The 16,783-nt window shown below is 43.7% G+C and overlaps 1 pseudogene; it reads left to right on the forward strand.

The window, feature by feature from the left end:
• The first annotated feature begins 15,009 nt into the window (after positions 1 to 15,009).
• LOC101574179 lies at positions 15,010 to 15,675 on the forward strand (annotated as a pseudogene).
• Positions 15,676 to 16,783: the final 1,108 nt, after the last annotated feature.

The following is a 16,783-nucleotide window of genomic DNA, read 5'->3' on the forward strand; positions in this document are numbered from 1 at the left end:
AGAAGAAGAAGAAGAAGAAGAAGAAGAAGAAGAAGAAGAAGAAGAAGAAGAAGAAGAAGAAGAAGAAGAAGAAGAAGAAGAAGAAGAAGAGAGATCCTTGGGCCAGGGAGATGGCTCAGTAGAATAAGTGCTTCAGTCACCCATGCTGACCTCCACCTTGGGACTCTCCTGCTTTGGTCTCCCGAGTAGCTTGGCCCAGCTTCTGTCTTTTAGATTCTTCCCCATCTACTGCCATTTACAAAGGTAGTGTCTTGGATTTGTTTGCTTGTTTTGTCTTTTGTTTTTTGAAACAGGGTCTTGCTATATAGTTCAGGCTGGTGTTGAGCTCACTATGTAGCCAAGGCTGGCCTTAAGCTCAATTCTCCTGCCTCAGCCTCCCAGGTGCTGGGATTACAGGTGCATACCACCACACCCAACAAAGATAGTTTCTTAAAAGATGTATTTTTTTAATGCATCATGAAAACTTATTTCTCCTCCACCAGCTCTTGGCACTGTTTTCTAGAAAGGATTTTTCCAGAGAAAAGGGGCAGCTCTGAAGCTAAGCAAATGAGTTCCTTGCCATCCTCTCTGCAGCCCTAATTGAAAGTGTTTAAGCTTTAATTTGAACAGTCTATTCATAAGTAATGGCTGATGAAACACCACAGGCGCCAAAGCTTCAATTATGAAATGAGACTCCCAGCAACCATGGACGCTGCCCAGTAGGAGAAAGGTCTTCCCTCCCAGGCCCCTTTCTCCTAGATGTACAAAGCACTTCCATACTGGGGACTCAAATGGAATGTCCTATTTCACAGGACCTACAATCTAAAAAGTTGTAGTCATAACTTGAACTTTTCCTATAGCTTTTTCTCTGCCCTTCTCTGGTTGCCAGGGGCTGTCTGTCTCAGTGGGATCATTTAACATTCTTTTTTTTTTTTAAACAGAACCGGAAATTGAACTCAGGCCCTTGCACTTGCCAGGTAAGTGCTTATTCTACTGAGCCATCTCCCAGACCCCATTTTATTTTGTTTTGTTTTGGTTTGGTTTGGTTTGGTTTGGTTTGGTTTGGTTTGGTTTTTTGGCCAGCCCATCCTCAAACCGAGGTCCCTGCACACTTGCCTAAGCAGGCGCTTTAGACCGTGTCTCAGTGGGATCAGTGCATGCTGCTTCACCTGACTCACAAAGCTCACCACGCACTCAACCAAACTGCCTGTTTCACTGGGTTACGGCTAGTCCCGAGGCTGTGGACATCTTTTCTCCACCCATCCAATCCCCCATAGTGACAGAAAGCTGCCTGGAGATGTGCCACCAGATAAGAGCTCACTTCTTTTGTTTTATTTCTTTTTGCTTTTGGTTTGTGAGACGGGGTCTCCTTATGCAGTTCAGGCTGGCCTGGAACTCCCAGAAATTCTCCTGCCTCAGGCTTCCGAGTGCTGGGATTGCAGGTGTGTGTCATCACTCTCACTTTCTTGTTAATTTGTGAAAGCCTTAAAAATCGGTCTCGTAGAAGAGAGTGAAATAGTGGTCACTAGAGACTTGGAAGAGTGTAGCAGAGGGGAATTGAAAAGGGCCGGAAACAGGTAGCAAAGCAGTTAGCTAGGAGACATTAGCACTGGACAATCTATATTTCAAAATAACTAGAAGAGTCTGAAGTTCCCAAGGAGTGGGAATGCTGTTCACCCTGGTTTTATCATTGCACATCATGTACAGGTATTACACTGTACCCTAAATACGTACAAATGGTATGTGTCAATGTTCTTTTTAAAACATTTAAAATTTCTTGAAAAGATATGATTGTCTTGCTGAGGTAAGCATAGGGGCCAGGGTTCGTTCAATCCATGGCACCAAATGTCACGCCAGCCCTGCCCCAGGGCACACTGAGCCAGCAATGGAGTTCAGAGTTGGTGGTGCACGCCTGTAACCCCAGCACTAGGGAAAACAGAAACCAGGAGGATCACTACGAGTCCAAGCTGCACAGTGAGACCCTGCATGTGCGCTCGCGTGCGCACACACACACACACACACACAAAACCCTAAAAAGAAGTGATTGTGTTACTTCTTAAGGGAGGATTTGGCAGGTGGAAATCATGAGGGAAGCACACAATTAGGGTCAGCATCGCGCATCTACCTCAGGCTGGGTGAGGGTGGGCTGTCCAAGCTATGAAATGTAGCTGTTGGCTGACAGGGGTCTTCAGTGAGGGAGAGACAGTGGGAAGGGTCCCTGGGCCAGACTGCGAAGGGCTTTTGCTGTTTTCTCAGGGACTTTGGATTTCACCCTAGTACTGATGAGAATTTCCAATCAGTGTTTAAGATGTGTTTTGACATAATCACCTTGCTACATTATGAATAAGATTATAAAAGAATCAATAACAAATACAGACACATGCATTATTATCTTTTCATTCTTTAATACTTTTAGTACTTGAGGAATATTATGAATTAAATTGATGCAGTTGGGGCTGGGGAGATAGCTCAGCGGTCTAAGCACCTGCCTGACAAGCACAAGGACCCAAGTTCCATTCCTGGTACCGCATGCCCTGCCAGCCCAGAAAGCGGGTGGGGGACACACGCCCATAATCCCAGCACTGCAGAGGCTGAGACAGGAGCATCACTCTGAGTCTGAGCTGTGTAGTAAGACCCTGTACCAAATAATTAATTAATTAATAATAAATAAAATTGATGCAGTGAACATAACCTAAGGAGCTAAGATGAGCTCCCATTAACTTTGTTTACAATTTACTTGTAAATAAATACTGTGAAATTCATATTGCTTTGTTAAGTGAAATTCTGTATCACTTGTAATTTTTTCTGCTTTAATTCTAATTCATACTCTTTTTAAAAAAAAGAAAATATTTTTGAGAACTCCTAGAGCACTTTAGGAGTACTATTTCTAACAAAACATTCTTGTCTATTAATTAAAGAAGGCACCCTAAATGCTGATCCTAGGCCTGCTGCTGTGTCCCTTCAACCTTTTGAATTCTCTATATTTTTAAGATCCACAAATCAGATCTTTCACTAATTTAGACTAACCTTTCTCCTAAGTAGATTGCGTAAGACCAACAGTCCGTGTTGGCACGAAGTGGCTCGTTAGAACGCATTTGCTTTAGGAAAACTCAAAGCGTGTGGCGTGTGACCAGCTCCTCACTCTCAGCGATGAAGATCAGACAGACGCAAGCCCTGACCGAGCCACGGAGCTGCCAAAAGATGGTGAATGACAGCGTGTCGATTTGGGGATATGCCGAAGCAGCGTAACGCTGAGCAAGGTCACACTGAAGACACGCTGCCTTTTAGGCAAATTTGTTTCACTTGGAATCAAGGAAGTTACGACCCAGAATTTTAAATATACCTGTAAAAAGAAAAAAAAATTTAGAAAGGAAATAAAATTTTTAACTTTTGAGTTATTGCATTTCATTATCTAATTACGTAGTCCTACAGTAAGTGCAAAGGGCCAAAATTCTGTAAGAATTAAAAACCATTCACCGGGTCTGGTGAGATGGCTCAGTGGTCCAAAGCACCTACTTAGAACAAGCTTAGCAAAGCACAGGGACCGCATGCAATCCCCCAGCACCACATGCCAGCCCGCCCCGCCCCCTGGTGGGCTGAGCTGGCCACACACACACACACACACACACACATAAATAAATAAAAATTTTTTAAAAAAATAAAAAAAATTAAAAAAAAGCATTCACCATAAGTGCTTGCAGTTGGGGCTGGGTTCAATCCCAAGTTCCTCCAAAAAAAAAAGTATTCATCAAGTATATTTGGCAACATGCTTTGAACATTTAAACCAACTTGATCCAGCAGATTTGGATTCTCCACAAGTTTGCATTGTTGATAGAGGGAAACATTCTAATCTCTAAATGTACGAGAAAAATGAACAATATAAGCAAGCATAAGGACCCAGATTCGATCCCCGATACCGCATGCTGTGCTGGCCACTGAAACTGGGCTTGGTGGCGCGTGTCTGTAATCCCAGTGCTAGGGAGGCTGAGACAGGAGAATCACTGCGAGTCTGAGCTGCATAGTGAGATTCTATACCAAATACTTTAAAACTTTTTAAAAAAAAAAAAAAACAGCACTGTGTTCTGTCAAGCCAGATATAGGGGACTGTATAGTGTATGACTCCTTTCATGACAAATGTCAAAAGCAGGCAAATCCATAGAAACAAAAAAATTAGCAGCTGCTTAGGGCCGAGGGGGTAGCGGGGAGGTGATAGAAGAGCTGAGGTTTCGGGCTTATTTTTGACATAAGGAAAATGTGTTTAAATTGTGTGATGGTTGTACATCACCATGACTCTGCCAAAAACCATTGATTTGTACAACTTTAGTGGGTGAAGTGTATGCTATTTTAATTATAGATCTATAAAGCTATTTAGGGGGCCTGGCCCTAGCTTTGTTCTTAAATGGCTGCTTCCACAATGCTGGCAGCCTCAGGTTGCTGTAGTTCGATCCCCACAACACTCCAGCCATGCAAAAGTGCCCTGAAGGCATTCAAGGAGCAAAAAAAAAAAAAATCCTTATAAAGCTATTTACCAAGAGAACTCTGCAGAGGGCTGAGGTGGGCCCGTGTGGTCTCAGATTGTAAGGTATTCCCCACCCCAGGCTACAGCGAGCGGTGGGCCCAACAGCCACAGACAGGCTGTTGATGTATTATCACTGTGCGTGGACACTTATTTACTATTTGAAACAAGGTCTCTCTACGTTGTCCAGGCTGGTCTTCAACTCGAAGCAATCCTGGGATTGCTCAGCCTCAGCCTCCCAAGTGCTGGGATTACAAGTGTGCACCACCACACCCAGTATCTCCACCTTTATTTGGCCAGGCAGTCTGTGTCCAGGTGGGCCTCCATGTTGTCCTTTCCCGCAGGTGGGGCACTGCCTGGCACAAGAAACCGGCTTCTCATTGTGCCCAGTAGCGTTGGCCACATCGGAGGCTCTGGGCTGCTGCTGTGTATGCGCAGAGATCCTTGCAGCAGCAACCGGGTACAGCGCAGAGAGAACGCATTCTTGTCTCCACTTTTTCTTAGACTTGATGTGACTTTCAGCTGTCAGTTGTCTGCACTACTGGACAGCGATGGCGTGGCACTCGCAGAGCATTATCCCTGATGAGTCACAGTCAAGGTACTTTTCCACTTGGCCAGCAGCCACCCTCCCTTCTTCAGCCTCCAGGAGGACTCTGTCCCCTTGCAGCACAGAGGCTCCTGTCTCCCCACAGCTAGGCCCCAGTTCTCATGAGCAGCTCCTGAATACTCTTTCCTGCTGCAGTATCCAGTTAGGAAGTTAATTGTGGATTCCTTTAAAAGGCATCCTCACTGCTCACTCGGAGACATCTCGAGGCCACACCTCCTTCCTCTCAGGAAAACCTGCAGCTAGGAAGGAGACAGGGAGAAACAGCAGCCCTGAGCTTCAGGAAGACCAAGCCCAGCCACTGTGATCATTCCAGGAAATTCAGGAAATCCTCCCTGAGGGTTAAACTTCCCTGGCCTGAGATGTGAAAGGAAATCGGAGCCCCAGGTAATGCTTACACACTAAGCCAGAAGTGCAGGCTGCAAAGCCAGGCATACTGCTGGCCCAGCGGTTTAAGAAGACGAAACTTGGACTCAAACCTGGAAGGAATGGAGGGTCCCTGTGACTCATTTGGGGTGAAAGAGTGATGGGTGGTATTTTCTGCTTTTTTTTTCCTGTACTAACCATTAACACTGGGAGAGATGGGCAGTTCTTTTCTTTTTTTTTAGGTTTTTGCTTTAAATATTTTATTTTAAAGAGAATAAAAAATTAAAATATAAAATACAAAATTTCAAAATAAGATAAGAAATCAACAATGTTTGTGTAAAGCATATTGTTATCTTCAAAGCACTTGTTCAGATTATCAGATGTAAGCATGTAAAATTGTTTAAAAAATTAAGCATTTCCTATTGATTGCAATAAACCAATAGAAATTAGTAGTACAATTATCTATCTATCCATCATCTATCAATCTATAATTTTTCCCTTCTTTCTTTTCTCCTTTCCCTAGACCAAAAGGTATAATAGATATTGTGAAAGGGTCAGAATTTTTTTTAAAAAAAATTTAATCTTTTTTGGTGGGGTGTTTTTGGCACAGGGTCTCACTACATAGGTCAGACTTGTAGTGATCCTCCTGTCTCAGCCTCCCCAGTGCTGGGATTACAGGTGTGTGCCACCATGCCCCATTTCAGTGGCCAGAACAGTGTTGGGCAGTTATTTTCTAAGATTTTTAGATGAGAATGCAGGGACTGGGGATGTAGCTTAGTGGTAGGGACACCGGCTTAGTATGTGTCAGGCCCTGAGTCCATTCCATCCCTAAGCGCTGCCTAAAAACTTAATTAAATCTAAAATGAGGTTGACTTTTCAGGGTTTTTTTTTTTTAATGCATTTGTTGCAAGGTCTCAGTGCACAGCTTGGACTCATAGTGCTCCTCCTGTTTTCAGCCTCCCCAGTGCTGGGATTACAGGCATGTACCACTGCACCTTGCCACGGTGACCAGCTCAGCACAGCCAGGGGTGGGGCCAGCATGGCATAAGATGCCGGGGATCGAATCCCAGCCCCTGAGCTTGCCTAAGCGGGCACTTAGTTCATCGAGCTGTCTCTCCTGCCCAACTTTTCAGGTTCTTTAGTCACCGTCCTCTAATATTTACCTATACATCCTTTAGAAAACATCCCTGAAGTCTTTAGATAAATCATCATTATCTCAGAACACAGCTTACTCAGTCTATTTCCCCAATTTCCCCTTCCTCGCCCCTCATAGCCAGGCCCTCTGGTTTCTAACTCTAAGAAATGGGCTTGCAAGCCCTCTGCATAGAGGCAGCAATCCCAGGGTACCCCTGGAGGTGGTGCAAACCCTCATAGCACTCAACAGGGGAGACAGCTTGGCACTGGCACACAGACAAACAAGTAAATCCACAGAAAGGTTGGCCAAATAGCTCAGCAGATTCAAGCATCTACAAGCAGTTGCTGGGGCTGGGGTTTCAATCCCTGGGCCTGCTATGCTGGCCCTGCCCCCAGGGTGCACTGAGACAGCAATTGAGACTGGGCATGGCGGCACAAGCCTGTAAGCCCAGCTCTTGGGAGCCTGTAAATAGGCAGATCACTAGGAGTCAATCTAGTAGTGAGACCCTGTATACCCTTGGACCCTTCCCTAAAATACAAAAATAAATAAATAGATAGATAAATAAATCCACAGAACAATGGAAAGTCCAGACTGGGCTCACGCCTGCTTGCGGTCGCCTGCTCTGGCAAAGGCACTGCTGTAGTCAAAAGGAAAAGCGGGATCTTCTCAATAATCGGTGCTAGACTAACTGCTACTCACGTGAAGAAGAAAATGAACTTTGGTTCCATACACACACCACACATTAATTTGAAATGAATTACAGACCTTTTTTTTTTTTTTTTTGTACCAGGAATCAAATTCAGGGCCTTGCACTTGTCAGGCATGCACTTGTGTTACTGAGCTCTCCCCGGGACACAGACCCCACTTTGAAAAGCAAAATACAAAAGCTCCAGGGCAAAAGCCCACATACTAAAATGTCTCTATGATTTTGAAACAGGCAAAAGATTTCACACACAGGATGTAAAACCAATAAAGAAAAATGATTTTTAATCTGACCTAATTAAAATGAGGAACTTATGTTCACCAAAAATAAAAAGGAAAACAATTTTAAAATGTATGCTCATTAAAAAGGGAAAGGTCAACCATCAACTGGGAAAAGATATTTAACACTTGTGGTTAACCAAGAATGCAATCAGAATATACAGCTCAAAATTTAAAGAAAGACAAGGCTGGGGAGATGGCTCAGTAGAATAAGCGCTTGCCTGGCAAGCATGAGGGCCTGAGTTAAATCCCTGGTTCTGCAAAAAAAAAATAAAAATAAAAATAAAAAAGACATAAGCCACTAAAAATTTCAAGCTAAATGCATCACAAAAGTAGATCTATCAATTGCAAATGACATCAGAAAAATAGATTGGAACAAGACACACAAACACAAGTGGAATCAAGAAGACTGAAGCCCTAAAATGGCAGAAGCCTAGGGTCTTGGGTGGGCTCAAAGATTTCTGTCCCCCCCTCGTAGCTGCTCCTCAGAGTCCCCTGCCCATGAGCATGGGCAGGACCCCTAGATGTGATAGCTGTCACTGCCGTGATTAGCTTACTGATACGCCAAGGCAGGAGGGATTCTGCAGGTGCTTAGGATCTCTAATCAGCTTAACTTGGAGTTCATCACAAAGGAAACTACCCAAGGTTGGGCCGTCCCAGTCAGGAGAGCCTTTCTAAAGAGCAGGGCTTGCGTAGAGTTTCAAGAGATTTTCCTGCTAGGCTTGAGAAGCAAAATGAATTCTACAGCTGTGCAGAAATGAATTTTTCCAACAATCCCATGTGCCCTCATAGAAGCACCCCTCAGCTTCCATGACTTCTCCCAAGTGCCCCCCACACACACCTTTCTCCAACTCATGCAAGCAGGGTAGGGGAGCTAGGTCAGCCCTGGTGGACTGGCACTTTTTCTCCTGCTACTCCAAGCACCTTACGTGGAGCCTGACGCATTGCAAGGCCTTGGCACATTTTAAATCAAATTAGTGAGACACAATCCTCGAAGTTGGAATCTAAAACCAACGGCCCCTATACCCAATAAAGAAATTATGTGACACCCTGGGATTTTATTACCCATTTCTATGTATGGTTTAGTGGTATGTGGCTGCCTTGAGGGCAGTGAAGGATTTCTGAATATCCTCATCTAAATGTAAAGAAAATTATTTCATATAATAAAATGATGTAACATGAATAAGTTAAAAAATTAATAGAACATTAATTCACTGAACAAAAACACACAAGAGCTCCATGAGTCCATGGAGGATTTAAAGACTTGGCTAAATGGGAAGATGTACAATAATAAGAAAAGTATTATTTACCTGGAATTTTATGAATTCTTGGACTGTAGACAGAGACACTTGTGCCAGCTCACAGGTTGTTCCTCATTGATGTGAGCTCCCTCCTCCCTCAAACTTCCAAGGACCTGACTGATGATCTCCAGAGGATCACCTGTCATTGGCAAGCAGGAATCTCTGCTCCCTTCTGCGGCGATCCAGGTCAGCTGTTGGCAAATTCTCCCCTGGCCAGCTCACGGACCTCCGGGCCGGCTGTGTGCAGGGCGGGGACCGTGGGAGGAAGCCCAGCTCCCTGCTCACTACGCTGCAAGAGGCCTCTTTTCTCACTCCCCAGTTTTGCAAACATTTGAAGCAGCAGTATGCTGACAAATATTCAACAACCAGTTCTCTAAGGAAAAAAATATTATAAATTTTACTGATGTAAGATGCATAAGATGTGACTCACAAATAATCTATAATATTCATGAAAGCCAGTTCCTCTTATTTTTTGAAAACTCGCAATAAAAAAAAAATATGTAGTGTACAATTTTGAATGATTGGAAAAGGAAGAATAGTGTTTCATGACACATGAAAATTATGTGAAATTCAAATTTCAGCAGGTGCAAATGAATTGTACATTGATTATATTAAAACACAACCTTGTTCATCCACCTAAATATTACCTACAGTTGCTTTTGCTCTGTAACAGTGGAGTTTGTTGTTGTGACAGAGATGGTATGGCCTGCAAAGTCTAAAACATTTACTGCCTGGCTCTCACAAGAAAAGTTTGTCAACACCCCATCTAGAAAATCATCAAAACTGTGATTTATGCCCTAATTTGCAGCATTTGTCAAGTTCCATATTTTAAATACTCTCACTCTGCCAGTGTCAGCTAGCAATGTGACATCAATGAATGTGGAATTATGAAGAGATATGTAGTAGCCCAACATTAAATATCTTACCAAAAATGACAGCTGTAAATAACCTCAAGAGCACAGACAATAGTGAGTGAAGGATAGTAAAATTAGTAGAAGTGATGGGCTTGAGTGGTTATTATCTTTGATGTTAATATAATTTATTCAATGGCAAGTCGGTAGAGTTTAATTTTTAATAGTCAACTTGCAAAAGTTCCTGAAAATTTAACAATTGACTCTTGCTAGCTAGCTCCAGCGCACCACTGATTTGGAGTGACCCATGGGGGTGCAGACGGCAGCCCTTGTGGTTCCACAGGTTCTGCAGAAATGGCCTGGACAACCTTCTGTGTGCCGCTTCTGCCACCACGGCCCTGGCAGCCCACCTTCAACATGCACATGGTATTCACAGCCTTGAGATCAGAGTACCACAGCATCTTCCTCTCTCTCCACATCCACAGCTTCCTCAAGGCAAAGCCTTGTCCGTGAAGGCAAACAGTTCACTGAGCACACCTCGAAAGACTCCTCTGTCACAGTGTCACCCAACACAGGGAGGGCTACAGCCCAATGTTGATGTTCCTGCAAAATATACCTATTGGATCCCAAGATCCAAGGTGAGGGTTTGAACAGCAAGGCCTTTGTGAGGTTGTATTATGTGGATTCCTAAGATTATTCCATTTAGAAAAGAGGCCTGCGTGGGCTCCATGGCCCCATGTCATGTGTGAGGTGCTCTAGCAGTGAGTTATCACCTCTGAAGGACAGAATGAACCCTTACCAGAGAGTCTGCTGGTGACTTCATCTTGGAATTCCCAACCTCTACAATAAATTTTCGTTGCTTAAAAGTTACTCAGTGTAACATATTTTATTATAGCAACCCAAAATAACTAAAAGGATACAAAACAACATGCATAGAACGGTCTCAAGTACAGGAAATCTGCTATGCAGACGTGCAGCTGAGCATGGTGACACTGAGATGGTGAGATGGCGAGAAGTCTGGTGGTTTTGCTCTTGTTGTTTTGTGTGGTCTAGGATGCTTGGCTTGTATGTAAGCCTCTGAAACAATCTTACACACACACACACACACACACACACACACACACACACAGGGCTATTTAAATGTACATGTAGCGAAATACTTGGATGGTACAACCCCTGAAATGTATCAGTACTGGTCATTTGTTGGTGATGACAGGTTATTTTCATTTTTTTTTTTACTTACGTGGTGTTCATTTTTTTATTTATTTATTTTTTCATTTATGTATTTGGTATAGGGTCTCACTACAAAGCTCAGACTCATAGTGATCCTCTTATTTTCAGCCTCCCCAGTGCTGGGGTTACAGGCATGCGACACCATGCCTGGACTTGGTCGCCAACTCAGCATGCCCGGGGGGTGGGGCCAGGGTGAACATTCGGGACCGGGGATCAATCCCTTGGTCCCTGCACTTGCCAAAGCAGGTGCTTAGTCCACTGAGCTATCTCACTGGCCCTGGTGTTCACTTTAAAATCAGAGAAAATAAGCAAGGTGTGGAGGTGCACAACTGTAATCCCAGTACGGGGCAGGCTGAGGTGGGAGGATGGTTGGGAGTTCAAGACCAGCCTGGGCTACAAAGTGAGCTCAATCCCAGCCTCAGCTGGGACAGCAAGACCCTGTCTCAAAAAGACATAAATAAATAAATAAATAAATAGGGGAGGGGAGATGGTTCAGTAGAATAAGCGCTTGCCTGGCAAGTGCAAGGGCCTGAGTTCAACCCCCCAGTTCTGCCAAAAATAAATAAACAGACAAATAAATAAATAAATGTATGTGAGAGAAAAAAATTAAAGCTATTCTTTTTAGACAAAATAAAGATTCTTGCCTTGAGGAACTCAATCTTAGACTATATATATATATATATATATATAGTCTATTATTTAGCCACAGTGGCTATGTGTTTATGTGAGCATAGAGCCCTCAAGGAGGGAACAGGGAAGATTTTGGAGAAGGCATTACATGGCAGGCGGAGTCAGGGAAGCAGCAAGGAGTTGAGAAACAGAGAAGGAGGCCAGAGGTGCTCAGGTCAGAAGGAACTCATTTCCACTGAATTACACTCTATGAATTGGTTTTTTTCTAAGCATGAAAAACTAAAGGGTTTTTCATCTACAAAAGCTCTTAAGAGATCTCACTCTGGAAAACATGAGATCACAAACTCAAAAAACAACTGGTGAGATTCTGGGGGAAAAGGCACCCTTGTATATTGTGGGTGAGAATGTAAGCTAGTACAACCGCTGTAGAAATCAGCATGGTATTCCCCAGAAAACTAGAAGTAGAAATTCCATTCAGGCAGCTGCACTTCCCTTATGTATCTTCCCCAAAAAGTTACATAAATCATGTTCCAGTGTTACATGCATACCCACGTCCACAGCAGCAGCACCACAATAGCTAAGTGGAAATATCATCTGTGTCCACCAACAGATAAATGGATAAAAAAAAAATATGGTATAGTTGGGCCAGGGAGATAGCTCAGGAGCATAAGCACCTGCCTGGCAAGCACAAAGCCCTGTGTTCAATTCCCAGTACCAAAAAAATGTGAGATATATATATATATATATATATATAGGAATATTACTCAGCCATTAGGATAAATCTTAGTCATTTTCAGGACAATGGATGCACTTAGAAATCATAATGCTAAGTGAAATGAGCTAGACATAAGGGTTAAATATCACACAGCTTTTCTTTTTTTGTTTTGTTTCCTTATTGCCTTTTCTTTATTTTTTATTTTTTAAAGAGAATTTAAAAAATACTTCAAAAAAAATCTGAAACAATACACAATTTCACTAATTAGACAAAATGATAGGAATTCAAAATAGTTGTTCTGTTGCATATTGTTGTCTTCAAATTAGTTGTTCAGATTACCAGATATAAACATGCAAAATTGGTCCCAAAAATTTAAAAAGAAAAAAATGAAGCATTGACTGTTTCTTACAATAGACCAGTAGAAATCAGCCGTACAACTACCCAAGCTATCCTGTGTTCTCTTATAAGACACCTACAGTACAAATACCTTAGAGGAAAAAAATCAAGGATAGATAGCAGAAAACAGGGAGTTAGAGGGGGCAGCCAAATCGCTCAGCACATTAAAGCACGTGCTTAAACAGACACAGGGCCCGGAGTTCAGTCCCAGGGCCCACCATTCTGGCCCCATCCACAAGGTGTGCTAAGATGGCAATTGAGACTGGGCGTGGTGGCATGTGCCTGTAATCCCAGCACTTGGGAGGCTATAAACAGGAGAATCACTACAAGTCCGATCTATGTAGTGAGACCCTGAACACCCTGTAGACCCTGTCCTAAATACAAAAACAAAAACAGGGAGTTAGACCCTTTGCAGATAGGATGGGAATCTAGAGATGCAGGCACATGGAGGGGAGAGGAGTCAGGGAAGTAGCAAGGATTAAGACAATATATAAAAGCTGGCCAAATAGTTCAGTGGATTAAAGTGCCTGCAAGCAGGTGCAGATGCAGGGGCCAGGGGGTTCGATCCCCAGGCCTGCTGTGCCGGCCCTGCCCCCAGGGCGCACTGAAAAAAGACTATTGAGGCTGGGCATGGTGGTGTGCCCCTGTAATCCCAGCTCTTGGGAGGCTGGAAACAGGTGGATCACTACAAATCTGATCTAGTAGTGAGACCCTGAACACCCTGTAGGCCCTTCCCTAAAATACAAAAATAAATAAATAAAAACAACTGTTAAGAAAAGTCCAGTAGAATAACTTCTCTCTCATTTTTCCTATGAAACCAAGTAACACTCTAAAAACTATAAAGATTAGATCTCCACAAAAGCAAACTATAGACCAATATAACATAATTATATAAAAAGAGAAATAGTGGCAAAATACCTTTAAAGCAATAAATCATGACTAAGTGGGATTTAGTTAGAAATGTAATTAAGTTTCTTTCTTTCTTTTTTTTTTTTTTTTTTTTTCCAGAACCAGGGATTGAACTCAGACCCTTGCGCTTGCCAGGGAAGCGCTTGTTCCACTGAGCCATCTCCCTGGCCCCGATTAAGTATTAAGAAATAAATGTTTTTAACAAATTCATTTAATTTTTAAAATGTATTTCTTTTCTTACTTGGGACAGGGTCTCCCTACACAGCTTGGCCTCGTAGTGATCCTCTGGTCTCAGCTTCCCCAGCGCTGAGACAACAGGCATGCGCCACCATGCTGGTTTCAGTAGCCAGCTCCACACAGGACCCACATAGCACGCAGTACCAGGGATCGAAGTTGGGTCGTTGCTGCTTGCCAGGTAGGTGCTTGGACTGCCAAGCTAGCTCCCGCCAAGCTAGCTCCCTGGCCCAAATAATTCATCTAAATAGTGAATGATTTTTATAAATGGAGATTGGTATTGATAATTCCTTCCAATATTGGATAGATATTGAATACTGACGAAATTCAGCCAGCATTCTTAATTTTAAAACACAGCTTGGGAGAGCCAGCCAGATAGCTCAACAGACTAAAGCACCTGTTTAGGCAGAGCGCAGTGGCCGGGGTTCGATCCCTCCAATGTTGTGCCTAGCCCATCCCCGGAGCTTGCTGAGATACTGATTGAGACTCGGTGTGGTGGCATGCGCCTATAATCCTAGCGCTTGGGAGACTGAAAAACAGGAGAATCGCTATGAGTTCGACCTGTGTAGTGAGACCCTGTAGGCCCTATAGATCACGTACCAAATACAAAAGACAAAACAAAACAATACAAAACAGCTTGGGATCTGGGGATATAGTTCAGCGGCACAGTGCTTGCATGGCAAGCTCAAGGTCCTGAGTTCGATCCCTAGTACTAAATAAATTGATAAATTTTAAAAATTTGGTAAACTATATTTGAGTGCTTCTTTAACTGATTGAATATTTCCATCTCAACACAAAAGCCAGTCTCATGCTTCACCAGGAAACCACCAGAGGCCTTTCCACTGAAATCAGGGATATGACAAAAATGCATAGTCACTCAACACTGTAATCTGTAATGGGGTAGCTCAAGTGAGCTCCTGGGGCTTCCCCGGGACAGCCCAGCTCCCTGCTCGATTCTTTTTCCACTGTCCTGACAACTTCACATCCTTATTCTCTCCTCAAGCCTCTCACACCTCCTTCCCCATCTCACTGTTGAAGGTTTTGTTTCCTAATTTGCTGAAACTGAGGCAGACAGACTTTTCGAGATTTCTCCTCCGCACACTCCCCACTGCCCCAGTGGCTGTGTCCGCCGCAGGACGCTTTCCACCTGCTGAGTAACATGTGCGTGCGTGTTAACAAAGCTGTTCCTCTACCTGTGCCACATTTCCCATCTCACCCGACCGCTCAGAGACCTGTTCAACAACCCTCTGATCTCTTATGCAAACGACCCTTTTGCCATTTTCATTGCATCAGCAAAGAAGTCATTATTTCTTCTATAAAAAAAAAAAAAATCCCTCAAAGTCTTCCTCGGCGCTGCCTACGGAAGGGCAACTATCTCCCACTTGGCAGCGTAGCGGCCCTCAGACCCCTCATGAACCCAAGATGGTCAAAAAGAGAACCAAGAAGTTCATCCGGCACCAGTCAGACTGATATGTCAAAACTAAGCGCAACTGGTGGAAACCCAGAGGCATCAACAGCATGTGCAGAGGCGGTTCAAGGGCCAGATCCTGATGCCATGAGCTATGGAAGTACCCGAAAAACAGAGCACACGCTGCCCGGCAGTTTCCAGAAGTTCCTGGTGCACAGTGTTAAGGAGCTGGAGGTGCTGCTGATGTGCAACAAGTCTTACTGAGCAGAGTTTGCTCACAACGTCTCCTCTAAGAACCGCAAGGCCATCGTGGAAAGAGCAGCCCAGCTAGCCATCCAAGTCACCAATCCCAATGCCAGACTGTGCAGCGAAGAAAACGTAGACGGCCTGTGTGCGTGTTTATTTGTGCTTCAGTAAAGCCACAAAAAACTGCAAAATAGGGCTGGTGAGATGGCTCAGTGGTCTAAAGCACCTACTTAGAACAAGCTTAGCAAACCACAGGGACCGCGGTTCAATCCCCCAGCACCACATGCCAGCCAGCCCCGCCCCCTGCAAAATAAATAAATAAATAAAATTAAAATGCCCTTAAAAACCAAAAATAGGCCCACCTGATAGCTCAGCAGATTAAAGCGCCTGCTTAGGCAGATGCAGGGGCCAGAGGTTCGATTCCTGAGCTGCTGTGCCGGCCCCGCCCCCAGGGCACAGTGACACAGAGACTGAGACTGGGCGCGGTAGCACATACCTGTAATCCCTGCACTTGGGAGGCTGAAAACAGGAGGATCGCTACGTGTCCGATCTGTGCAGTGAGACCCTGTAGACCATGTACTAAATACATAATAGTAATAATAAAACAAAACTAAAAAATAAAAAGCTCTGCTTATAATACTAGCAACAATTTGATTTTTCAGACCTCCTTTGGGCAAAAGTTCTCAAAATTTTTATTTGCTCCCAGTACTGTCACAGAATTGTTCCTGTCAAAATCACCGAATGATCACCATACTGCAACAGCAGTGTGCATTTCGATTTGTCTCTGGCTTTGTGTGCCGCATTTGACACATCTGATGACTTCCTTTCTCCTTCCTCCCTTTACTGCTCTTGGCTTTCAGTACAGCAGCCACTCTTGCCATCCTCTTACCTGGGTGTCATGAGCCCTGTTACAGTGTCCTCCGCTCCTTCTGCGGTTCTTTCCACCTTCTCAAATGGTGATCCCACCCAGGCTCATGGCTTTAAATAGCACGTAATATGTTAAAGTCTCGCAAATTTTTATTTCCAATAGTTTCCCTCAATTCCAAATGTATATATTCAACCACCTGCCTGAAATTTCTGCTTGATTATCATTTTTGTTTTCCTCCCAAATTCTAGTGTAAAAAATTGCAGACATACAGCAAAACTGAAAGCACTTTTCAGGGGATAGCCACCATGTGCCACCACATTTTCTAACCTCATGTTCACATGTCTACCGATTTAGTCATTCTTGTAGTCTTCCATGAATCCACTGTGTTTTTTGATGTATTTAAATTTTAGA

The sequence above is a fragment of the Octodon degus genome, unplaced genomic scaffold, assembly GCF_000260255.1.
Source record: "Octodon degus isolate 3935 unplaced genomic scaffold, OctDeg1.0 scaffold00010, whole genome shotgun sequence".
Classification (NCBI taxonomy): domain Eukaryota; kingdom Metazoa; phylum Chordata; class Mammalia; order Rodentia; family Octodontidae; genus Octodon; species Octodon degus.